The sequence below is a fragment of the Leopardus geoffroyi genome, chromosome B1 (assembly GCF_018350155.1).
Source record: "Leopardus geoffroyi isolate Oge1 chromosome B1, O.geoffroyi_Oge1_pat1.0, whole genome shotgun sequence".
Taxonomy (NCBI): Eukaryota; Metazoa; Chordata; class Mammalia; order Carnivora; family Felidae; genus Leopardus; species Leopardus geoffroyi.
The window spans coordinates 111,338,202-111,351,451 of record NC_059327.1 but is presented as its reverse complement, the minus strand read 5'-3'; the positions used below and the strand labels follow the sequence as shown (position 1 = coordinate 111,351,451).

The 13,250-nt window shown below is 35.0% G+C and overlaps 1 long non-coding RNA gene across 3 annotated transcripts in view; it reads right to left on the bottom strand.

Annotated features, from left to right (window-relative positions):
• LOC123593782 overlaps positions 1–13,250 on the bottom strand; it is a 634,051-nt gene that overhangs the window by 536,387 nt on the left and 84,414 nt on the right. The gene's annotated exons all lie outside the window — the stretch shown is intronic.

Below are 13,250 nucleotides of genomic sequence, written 5' to 3'. Positions count from 1 at the left end.
CTTCTGCCCATTTCTTCACTGGATTATTTGGTCTTTGGGTGTTGAGTTTGATAAGTTCTTTATAGATTTTGGATACTAACCCTTTATCTGATATGTAATTTGCACATATCTTCTCCCATTCCGTTGGTTGCCTTTTAGTTTTGTTGATGGTTTCTTTTGCAGTGCAAAAGCTTTTTATCTTGATGAGGTCCCAATACTTCATTTTTGCTTTTATTTCCCTTGCCTTCAGAGATGTGTTGAACAAGAAATTGCTGTGGCTGATGTCGAACAGGTTGTTGCCTGTTTTCTCCTCTAGGGTTTTGATGGTTTCCTGTCTCACATTTAGGTCTTTCATGAATTTTGAGTTTATTTTTGTGTATGGTGTACGAAAGTGGTCCAGTTTCATCCTTCTGCATGTTGCTGTCCAGTTCTCCCAGCACTATTTGCTAAAGAGACTGTCTTTTTCCGCTGGATACTCTTTCCTACTTTGTCAAATTAGTTGGCCATACATTTGTGGGTCCATTTGTGGGTTCTCTATTCTATTCCATTGGTCTGTGTGTCTGTTCTTATGCCAGTACCAAAATGTCTTGATAATTACAGCTTTGTAGTAGAGGCTAAAGTCCGGGATTGTGATGCCTCCCACTTTGGTCTTCTTTTTCAGCATAACTTTAGCTATTTGAGGTCTTTTGTGGTTCCATACAAATTTTAGGATTGTTTGTTCTAACTTTGAGAAGAATGTCAGTGCAATTTTGATTGGGATCGCATTGAATGTGTAGACTGTTTTGGGTAGTATTGACATTTTAACAATATTTGTTCTTCCAATCCATGAGCATGGATTATACAATGGAATACTATTTGGCAGTGAGAAAGAATGAACCCTGCCATTTGCAACAAAGTGGATGGAACTGGAGAGTATTATGCTAAGTGAAATAAGTCAGTCAGAGAAACATAGATATCATATGTTTTCATTCATATCTGGAAATTGAGAAACTTAACAGAAGACCATGGGGGAAGGGAAAGGGAAAAAATAGTTTCAAACAGAGAGGGAGGCAAACCATAAGAGACTCTTGAATGCGGAGAACAAACTGAAGGTTGATGGGGGCGGGGGGGGGCGCGGAATGGGTGATGGGCATTTTGAGGCGGGCACTTGTTGGGATGAGCCCTGAGCATTGTATGCAAGTGATGAATCACAGGAATCTACCCCACAACCAAGAGCACACTGTATATGCTGTATGTTAGCTAACTTGACAATAAAATAAATAAATAAACAAACAAGTAAATAAATAAATAAATATTAAGTTAGTGAGAAAACTATGAAAAAAGTATTTCTGTAATATACATATGCTATATTATACACTATATACTATATATAGTGTAACATATGTAAATCTTTAATCCAAGTAAAATGCAAGGTAACCCCAAAGCTCTTTTACACATATCTATATTTTAAACTTTATAAAAGAGAGAGTACATAAACCTCAGGTTGTCTCAAATTGATATTCTGGAATTTGTGAAGTTTGTTCTGATTCAGTGTTTTCTTTTTCTGGACCCTTCACACAAAGATTTCTCCATTTTATTTTTTAAAATTTTTTCTTACATGTTTTTTTTTTTATTTTTGAAAGACAGAGAGAGACAGAGCACAACTGGAGGAGGGGCAGAGAGAAGGAGACAGAATCCTAACCAGGCTCCAGGCTCTGAGCTGTCACCACAGAGCCCAATGCAGAGCTCGAACCCACAAACCGCAAGATCATGACCTGAGCCAAAGTCAGACACCCAACTGACTGAGCCACCCAGGAGCCCCCAAAATTTCTCCATTTTAACAAATAAGGAAATAAATTTTGTTAAGGAACCCCAAATCAAGCTGGCCAATGGCAGAATCTGGATTGAAACCCAAACTGATCTAACTCCAAACTTGGACTTATCCCACCAAAGGAAAGTTATCTTTGCTAGAGCCCATAAGATAACACTGATAACGTAAGAACCTGTCAGAGGTAAAGTAGGATTATTGCAACAGGGTTTTCACTCTGAAGGGTTTTGATAAATGCATCTGTAATTAACAGTTAACTATTGGGTATTTTAAGAAAATGTTGAATATATACCATTCAGCCCACATTTTTGTCACTCTTAAGTATTTTGAACAATTCTTTTATGTTGGAGATGTCCAAACATAAGTATCATTTTTCAGAATAAAATGTTAATATTTCATTAAGGCTCTATATTAATAAAGATATATCCTAGAAGGGGACGAAATGCATCTATTTAAATTTTGCTAAGCACCAGGGGAAAATACAATTGGTATATCCAATTCAAAATCGTTATTGGTCTGTTACTCAAATAACATTAAACATGTACAAATTAAATGCTTGGGAAATCTCATAATGTAAATTTTACAAGAATAATTAGGAAAGGCAGATGGGGCTTCAAATTAAAGAACTCAAAAGATCCACTTGTGATAATTCACACAGGGAAACATATGACATCACAGTGTACATTTTATTTATAAGGAATTTGTTGGTTATATCCTGAGAATAAATACAATGCACTTCAGTTTTTGCTAGGCTGCTGAGATTGTGTTATGACATTGATTTCTGTATTTGTCATCACACTATAATCTTAAAATATATTGCTGACCCAGTATAGACTATCTCAGAACTTTGAGTAGGGCTACTATAGTACTAAGATTGCAAAAGAATCATGACAACTTATCATTGCAATTTATTATTACTGAAACTCTAAAAAACAATTCCAATTGTATACACACACACACACACACACATATATATGTATGTATATATATATGGGTTTTCATATATATAGGTTACATATATATGTATATAGGCCAAGATCTAGGGAGGATTGAGGACAAAGGGAATAAGCCTGGCATTTGAAACTACTTATTTTCTGGGGGATTTGGCAAAATCAAAAGGAGCAATTCTGTGGCTAAGAAGCTAAACAGTGCTTCCAACAGTTTTATGGAGCTAGAAGAAAGGATTAGTGTCCAGAGGTGCTAACTTTCCTTGGGTTAACACTTGTACGTCATATCTGGATTTAAACGCAAATAGGTTAATATTTACATTAATTGAAAAATAAACTTAATTCCAATTAAGAGATAAAGTTTGTCAAATTGATTTTTTTAATTATGTGCCATAATAGACATCTTGAAAGCAAGAAGACACAGAAATTTGAGAGTAAAAAAATAATGTTGTGCCATGCAACTCTAACCCAAAACCACAAGGTAACTATATTAATCAAAACACAGTATATTTGAAGGCAAGAAGCATTACTAGAGATTAAACAGCACATTTTATAATGATAAATCATGAAACTTAAATCCAACTGTGTTTTCTCCTGGTGTTTTCCAAAATTGAAATATGCCAGGCAAATATAATAATTCTAAATTTGTATACACATCACAGCATAGCCTCCTGATATATAAAACCAAAACTGACAGTACTACAAGGAGACCTAGACAAACGTAAAATCATAAATGAAGATTCTGACATATCTCTTAGTAAATATTAGAATAAACAGACAAAATATCAGTAAGAACTTAGAAAATTTGAACAATACAATTAACAAACGACCTCATTCACAGATGCAGAACACTGAATTCAATTAAGTGCAAAATAGGCATCCTTTTTAAGTACATATAACTCATGTATAAAAATTAACCCTCTTCTGAGCCATAAATTTAGCAAATTTCAACAAATTTTAATGGGTTCAAATCTACAGTGTGGTTTCTGACTAACTAGTGTAAAATATATTTTTAAAATGTGCAGAAAAACTCCCTATGTTGGACTTTAACCAGTATGCCCCAAACTGTTTACAGGTTCAATGCAACCCCAGTAAAAATACTGGCAGGCTTTTGCTTTATTTGGTTTTATTTGGTTTTATAGCATTTGACAAGCTGATTCGAAAGGTGTATAAAAATAATGAAGGCAAAAATGATCCTAATATCAAGATTTATATAGAACTACACTATCTAAAACAAAGTGGTATTGGCACAAGGATAGATAAATAGGCCTATGAAACAGAACAGAGCCAAGAAACACTCATTTATGTACAGCTGGTTTATAACAAGATGGCACTGCAAAGCAGCAAGGAAAAGATGATCTTTTCAACGATTTGTGCTGAGACAACTGGATGCCCATATGGAAGAAAAATTTAAATTGACCTTTACCTTATACCATATACAAAAATATGAAAGGCAAATTATAATAGCTTCCAGAAGATAATATTAGAGAATATATTTATGACCTTGGGGTAGGGAAATACCTCTGAGATGGAATAGAAAAGTCATGAAAGAAATTTGATAAATTAGACTACATTAAATCTAATCTAATCGTAAAAGATCATGAAAGAAAGGGTTCATAAATTGGACTCCATTAAAGTTCAAAATTTCTGTTTTTCAAAAGACACCATGAAGAGAGTGAAAAAGTGAGGCACAAATTGGGGACGATAGCTACAATACATGTAACAAGCAACAAATGCAGGTCCACCACAAATCAATGAAAAAAAGTCAACACAATAGTAATATGGGTAGGAGACTTAAGCAAATGCTTCACAAAAGAGGAAATCTAAATAGCCTATGAATATGAAAGGTGTTCAACATCATAAGTAATGAGAAGAATGGAAATTAAAGACACCATGAGATACCTCATGATCTAACCAGAATGAGAACATCCAGTAAATACCAGTATTTGAAAGTACGTTCAACATTGGGAATTCCAACACTGATGGCAGGAGTAATAGTAGTAGAAGTAACATGGAAGACAATTTAGAACTAGCTTTTAAATCTGAAGATATGGGGGCGCCTGGGTGGCGCAGTCGGTTAAGCGTCCGACTTCAGCCAGGTCACGATCTCGCGGTCCGGGAGTTCGAGCCCCGCGTCAGGCTCTGGGCTGATGGCTCAGAGCCTGGAGCCTGTTTCCGATTCTGTGTCTCCCTCTCTCTCTGCCCCTCCCCCGTTCATGCTCTGTCTCTCTCTGTCCCAAAAATAAATAAACGTTGAAAAAAAAAATTTTTTTTAAATAAATAAATAAATCTGAAGATATGTAGATCCTGTGACCCACCATTTCCACTACTAGATATATAGTCAACAATAATATGTGCACGTGTGCTTCAAGAACATTCATGGCAACATTGTTTACAATATCAAAAAACTGGAACCAGCACAATGGAAAATGACAAATTACAGTATATCACTCAATGGTATCCTATGCAACAATGAAAATAAACTACACTCAGACATTAACATGAGCTATTTTTACAAATGAATCTATGGAGATGGAGTCAGAAACAAAAGAATTTATGTCAATTCAATTTACCTAAAGTTTTTCAAATAGACAAAACTAAACTATGGGGATTATGGATATGTACTTGAGCTCATCTATAAAGAAAAGCAAATGATTATAATATTAGTTAGGATATTAACTTTAGGAGGGGTAGAGGGAGCATGGATCCAGGGCGGGTATAGCAGGGTGTTTCTATGGAGGTGACAACATACTGTGTCTTGACCTGAATGGATTACATGGGTGCTCACTTTGCAATAAATCGTTAAGCTATAATTTTATTTTGTGTACTATTCTGTATGTGTGTTACACTTCACAATTAAAAAGTATTTTTAAAAATTACCTTCTGCATTAGGACTAAAATTAAAACTCAAAATATTATTTTGATAGTTATTTGATACTGCATTGATGTGCTTGAAAATTAGTAAAAAATATTGACATTGCAGGGGATATTCACCAGCAATTGAGCCAAGCAAATAATAGTAAAGATAACAATATAATATTAATAATAGCTGAGACATATAGCACTTACTATGTGTTAGGCACTAAAATCCCAATCACTTCATGTATATGAACTCATTTAATCTTACAAGTCCTATAAAGCATATCAAACAAAAATACCTGAATGCATATCCTCTCTTCTAAGCTGAGTCATAGGGATACTATTTGTGAAGAAATATACATACGGCACAAGAAAAACAGCTCTGAATATAATAGCTACCATTCCTCCCAGGGGTGTACCCTTCTGAAAGTCAAGGATCAAAAGAAACAAACAAAAACCTTGTCAAGGAGTTGATGCCAACAAATCAAGAAGAGATTAGATAATTTTCAAGAGATCAAATCTGTCCATCAGCTAAGGGTGGAGCCAGCCAATTGGGAAGCTTTGTAAATAAATGAGTGAATCTAGCAGAATATTTTTAAATACAGATTATCTAATTAATCCATCCACTTTTGGACATCTCTGACCTTAAGAATCTACCTCAATATTTGTATGTAATATGTATTTCTTTGTATTTAAGATCCCAATATAATGTTGAAATAACATTTTCTTAAATCAGCTAATATCCCAAATGGAATTAAACTGACCTTGTAGGGTCATAATAAGAAACAGTCATCAATGTTTCATGGTTGAAAGGATGCATTCCACCAAGAAAGGCACCATTAAATATGTAAACACTGCAGAGTCTTTGAGTTGTCAGGAAGATGTTTTGATCCATTTTAAATTCTGAGATTAAAAACTCACTGAGGATTGTGTTTTTAGTTTGTGACAACTTAAATATCCAGTCTACTATTTGGTAAAACAAAATCAGATTCCCTAGATACACAGAATGGCATGATCAACTAGCTTGAAAATGGATTGAATAGTTCACTTTTTAAATTCTATGTGTGCATTTGGTATAAACAAACTGCTTATTTGAACTCTGTGGTTCTCTCAATATATAAAATGACTGCAGATGTAGAAAACCATTCCTCCTATAACTTTGATCGAAAAAAGGATCAGTGTGTGGCCCTTCTGCATAGTAACATCACTTGAAAAGTTAGGATCGTAGATACCACCAACATAGAAAAAAGTTGTTCTGCTAACTTTGACTAAAATTTCATCAGAGGACTTTCTGTTGCATCTGGACATATTGAAAAGCTGAAAATAATATTAAACTGTGGTGTCGAAAACACACAGGAGATAAAATTATTTTACCAATATTTATTTTCTTAGTGAATTAAGTTCTTGACATTAAGGAAAATTAATTTCTTTTTTTCCCTTACAAATAGTAATATAGCCATTTTTGCAATAGAAATATTACAAATGATATAGTAAAAAAATAATTCTAGTAAGTTATTAAATTGTACCTCTTTCTCAATAAGGATGCTATATAGTATGATTCAAATTTTTAATAACAGACTTAATTTAAGTAGGAAAGTTTAGGATACAACCCTGTGTACATTCATCAGTTCAGCTCTGAGCTATTTTTTTTTTAATCCTACTATATATTTTTAATTAAACAATAGTTTACTTAAACAAAACAATAGTTTGGAGATAATTCTAGATCACATGCAGTTGTAAGAAATAATATACAGGGGCACCTGGGTGGCTTAGTCTGACGGTTAAGCATCAGACTTTGGCTCAGGTCATTATCTCACAGTTTGTGAGTTTAAGCCCTGCATCAGGTTCTGTGCTGACAGCTCAGAGCCTGGAGCTTGTTTCAAATTCTGTGTCTCCCTCTCTCTGCCCTCCTTCTGCCCCACCCTGCTCACACTCTTTCTATCTCTCTCAAAAATAAACATTTTTTTTAAAGTTTATTTTAAAGAAATAATATAGAGAGACCCCATATACTGCTTACATCCTGTTTCCCACTGGTAACTTCTTGCAAAACTATAGTACAGTATCACAACCAGGATAGTGACATTAACATAATATAGTTACAGGCCATTTCTATTACCACAAGGATTCTTCATATTACTTTTTTATAGCCACACCCATTTCTCTGTCCTTCCCTCATGCTAAACCCCCAGAAACTACTAATCTGTTTGTTTCTAAAATGTTGTCATTTCAAGAATGCATATACATGGAATCACACCGTATATAACCTTTTGGAACTGGTTTTTTTTACGCAGCATAATTCTTTAAAGACTCAGCTAGGTGTTGCATGTATCAATAGTTTGTTCTTTTAATGTTGAGTAATATTCCACAATATGGATATACCACAGTTTGTTTAACCATTCACCTGTTGACAGACGTCTGGGTTTTTGCTAGTGCTTGGCCATTACACATAAAGCTGCTATAAACATTCATGTACAGGTTTTTGTGTGAACATAAGTTTTTATTTCTCTGGGATAAACACCCAGGAATGCAATCACTAAGTTGTATTATAGTTGGATGTTTAGGTTTTTTGGAAACTGCCAAACTCTTTTCTAAATGACTGTATCATTTTACATTCCCCCCTGCCGTGTATGAGTGATTTAGTTTCTGCACATCTTGGTCAGAATTTGGTGCCCTACTATATTTTTTAATGTCAGCATGTTGCCAGGACACAAATATTCAGACAATGTATTTGTGTAAGCAATTCCATCTCCTTATAAAATGATTAGTTAAAATATAAATAAATAAAATAGTCAGTTACAAAAAATTAAGAATAAAATTGAAACCAATAAATCAGGTGACAATTACATGTCCAGTATTACTTCACATCGTTCTGTAATATAATTCTTATGAGTCAATGAGTCAATTTTTCCCCTGGAAAAAATTATTTGGACAAGCCCAACTTTACCAGACACATTTTAAGTTCATAGGTGTGTGTGTGTGTGTGTGTGTGTGTGTGTCTGCACAAGGATTTTATCAAAATCCAGTCAATAGAATAGTATCACATGCATTGACTTTATTTTATTTTTCTCTCTGTCTTTTTTTTTGGAGTGGATATTTATTTTCCCTTCAGATTATTCATCTCAACCAGTTGTTAACTCTCAAATACAATTGTCCACAGAAGTGCTGCTAATCATTTGAAAAGTCTCAGAAAAAAAAAAAATGTAATAATCCATCTAGACTCAACTTGCTACCTTAAGAAATCCATGGGATTATATGCCTATTCAGTTATTTAGGGAGTTAAACCCAGGTTTAGATATAATAAAAGCTTGCTAAAATGTCTTTTGTCCTTTTACTGGAATACACAGTCTCACTTGCAAAACAGAGAAGCAGGAAGCAATCACAGGAAGAGGAAAGATAGCACCATAAACTGAGAATAACCAGAACTTGTTCTCTTGTGTTTTGAGTTAGCCTCTGCTTTCCATACCTTGAGAAGCATCAAATTAAAAGAATGTGACTGGAGACCACAAAAAAAAAAAAAAGAAAGAAAGAAAAAAAGTAACCACATAGATTTACAGGCATGCTCCTAAATCCATGTAGTTGCACATCTCCAGGCAGAAGGTTTATGTTCATTTAAGAGTGGAAAATTTTCAAGTTCTTCCAGAAGCACCATCTGTTTCTACTGGCTGGTCTTGGTTTGAATTATTTATTACAATAATCTCAGATTTATCAGGTTAACCTTTGGATTGCTTCCTAAAAATAACTATGGAATATTTAGAATTTCTTGAGTAATACAGTAGACCATAAGAATAAAATTTACCATTTTATTGAAAAAAAACTTTAAGGTCTTTATCATAACAAAAAAGATAGAAAAACAGGTATCATGCATCGTTTATCACATTCAATAGACTTGATCCCTACAGATAATTGATCCACAAGATGGCGCTAAAGCAATTAAAATTTTTACAAGAATATTGGTGCAATTTCAAATCTTAAAATAAAAAAAAGAAAATTTCCCACCACAGTTATCACAAAATATCTGCCTTATCAGTCTGTTAATGAGAAATAGAAAAAAAACAGAGTTTCCAAAATCAAAGCCAGGACTTTAAAAGCTGACAAATAGCTTTCTATGAATCTTTATGATCTGGTAAGTCTCAGTATCTTAAGGAAAATATAAGTGACTTCTTACAAGCAAAGTTAAAGATAAACAGCATGCTATGAAAGGATTAAATATAGAAACATTGGGGGGGAAGCATTTCCAAAAGGCAGCAAAGGTTTCCCTAATGCAAAGTCTTATGAATCTCCATGAGAATCTTTTTAAAAAATGGAGGGAGAAAATAAAATTTTTACATATTTAAGAACTCCACTTATACCTTCTTGGGTTTTATAGACTGGGACAACAAATCTTCAGTTAAAAATAGATACATTTAGAAAAGTCAGTTAAAACCTAATTACCATACCAAATTCATTAGTCAATTTCCACCTTTTTAGACTAAGTCACAAAGCTTGATGCCTTTAAGCATTAAAACAACCAGTCTAATTCAATTGCATTTTCTCAAGTCCCTGATTCAGGACAGCTTCTAACTGGCTGATGGCAAGAGAGAGCAGTGGAGGTACAGGACTGCAATTCCTTCTAAATGAAGGCATCAACTTTTCTTTTCCTATTTCTTCTGGTTTTGTTGAGGCCGTATTTTTTTGGCTTAAGCCTTCCCTAGAATCAGACCTAATCCTATTGTTACTATTTGGGACCAGCAAGAACTGAGAAGCAATTATTTCTAATTTTTCTTTGTTTGAAAGCATCACTTCAGTGAATATTAGCCATTTGTAATAGTGGGGATAAATTTTTAAGTTCATTAGCACCAAGTTACACATGAAAAAGTAAAATAGAGTCCTAATGGTTTTTGAAAGCATAAAAAACAACCTAGAAGAGAAGTTCAAGTCCTACAAGATCAATTTTTCCTTAATGGGGAACATTTCAGAGTATGAGTCATGTGTAACTTAGTTAGGGTTTTAAATCTTTAAATCTTAATCCTTTGAATCTTTATGGAGGCATGTCCTTAAATGGAAAGCATTCCATACCTACTTCTAAATGGTCTTTTTCAGATTAAAGTATAGAATCAATTATGCATTGCCATATTGTAACTATATATTACTGAGCCAAATTTTCAGAATTCATTTCTTAATTATCAAATTAATAGCCAATGGAGGGCAAAAACATATCCCTCATCTTCAGTTTGATGGCTGTTCAATAATATTTGTAGCCAAAGGGAAGAGGAAATAAAAAGATGGATTGCCTCTCCATCTTTATTTCTTTGTCCAATAAACAGTATCGAATCCCTAGGATATGTTGAGCACAAATCAACTCAGGCAGGAAACAGGAGCCCAGCGTCCAATGCCCCAGCATCTAAGGCTGAAGAACAAACTTGCCAGGAGCATTGCTTCAGAAGAGCACGAGATAGACAAGAACACTCAAATGCAGTTATATGTGGCATGTGCTGTGAATCTGAGTCCTTGTATATTCAAAATGAATAAGATACCATCATGTTCTCAAAGATTTCACAACTTAGTTGGGAAATAGACATTTATATAAATAGTTACAATGGCCATTACAATTGTACAGCTCATCATGCCACAAGTAGGTCTGAGATGCAGTGGAGGTAAGACCTTAACTGCATGTCTACTACACTCAAACAAGAACCGTTTAAAGGTATTTGTCAAATGTCATCTAAATACAATGGGTAATGCCAAAGAAGCATGAGGTCTTTACAAGGTCCTTGTATTAAAATTGCTATCTTTCTAGCTTAGACAAGAAAACTAACATACGAAGAACATTGAACAGAGTCCCAGCAAAAATGTAAATTCAACTGATTTTGTACTCCAGCAACTATAAAATCTGTCTCTGTATTTCATTTTCAACATTCCTAATTCTGTAGAGCTAACACACAATAAAAGTGCTTTCATCACAATCACACACACACACACACACAAAGAGAACAGTGAGTGTTAACTTAACACTGACTCTAAATTATAGATTCTCAATAATGTGAGAATCTGTTGAAGCAGAAACAGTCTAAGAAAAATTGGAAAAGAGGCCATTTAGCTTCTATCCTCTCTACCCTATTGAAGCTACACTTTTCAAGTCAAGTTTTCCAGAGGGATAGCATGTTTTACCTTTTGCTATGTTATTCTTTCTCCATCTCCCTCACCATACCCAGTCAGATGCCAAACCCTGTAGCTACCACCACAGTGTCTCTTACATCCATCCCTTCTTTCCATTCACACTATCTGTATCAGAGTTCTCCCCAAAATTACATGCACACATCCAAAGGATTAACTGAAAAGAGTTGAAGAAGGGGACTGTTTATAGAGATGTAAGGGATAGTGAAGCATCAGGTACTTAAAATAGCTGGAAGCCATTATCACCTCACAGCCTGAAGGCGCAAGATCAGGAGTCATGTTACCAAAACCCAGAGAGAGCTGTACTTCTGAGAAAGGGGCCATCTAACAGGAAATGTGGCTGCAAGGAGAAAGACAGCAATTGCCAACACCACGGTCCAGAGGTATAGGGGATACGCAGTAAGGAATAAATACTCAGGCCTTTTCCTCCTTTCACCTTTCAGTTTCCTGATCTCATCTCCAGTTAGCCAAGCTCATTTGGAAGCCAGAGGCAAAGAAGCCAAGGTGACATACTCCACAGGACTCAGAAGGGCAGAGAATGGACCTCCAGAGGCAAACAGAGAAACAACAGCACACTATACTCAGAAAGCTCAAAGATCCAGAATGCCTCACCTAGATTATTGCAATGACCTGGCTGTCCTCTACAGTCAATCCTGTAGCCCATGAACTGTTTTTTTAGTTGAAGTCACACATCACAAAGGCATTCTTTGACTTCCTCCCAATCCCTCTCTGTCTCTACCGCTTCCATCGTTCTCTTAGCACTTATCTCTCCTTAAAATACTGTATTTAGTTTTTATGTTTATCTGCTTATCATCAATTTCTTCCAAATAGAATTAAGCTCCCTAAGAGCATTGGGCTAGCCTCGTACAGAGCAGGCACTCAGTTACTGAATGAATACATGCACATGAATGGTCACTGTATGCTGAAAAAAAATGGCAGATACAAAATGAATCAGCTACAGAAACTGAACCCAAAGATGCAGAAATTAATTCATCATTTTAGTGCCCAGCATCCAAACCTCTTTCATCTCTGGGAGGAGTTCCCCAAGACATGTATTCTTGGCAGGATGCAGAGTCCTCGTCTTTTATTACAAGAGCAAAAGTGGAGAAATCACCTGTCTCTGCCCAATGGCAGCCAAGATGTGGGTGTGGGCATACAACTTACACCCAGCCAATCGAATGCTTCCACTTTGAACCTTAGAGGAGTGACAAACAGAAATAGATTTCGATCACATGACTTCTTCTCTCAAGAATTCATCACTGATGAAAATACTAAGGTGTTTTCTGTTAAATTTCTTGGGGCGATATCCCAAATTTTCCAGACCCTTCTTGTCTACCATCAGGCTATTTAAGTAAGATCTAAAATTAGAATTTAATGTCAGGTCTGTCCAACAACAACAACAACAAATATATATATAATCTGCCCATATATCCCTGTCTTTTTGACAAGTGTTACCTGTGACATCTAATGTGTGAATCAGTTAAAAAAGAATTCGTGAGTTGGGC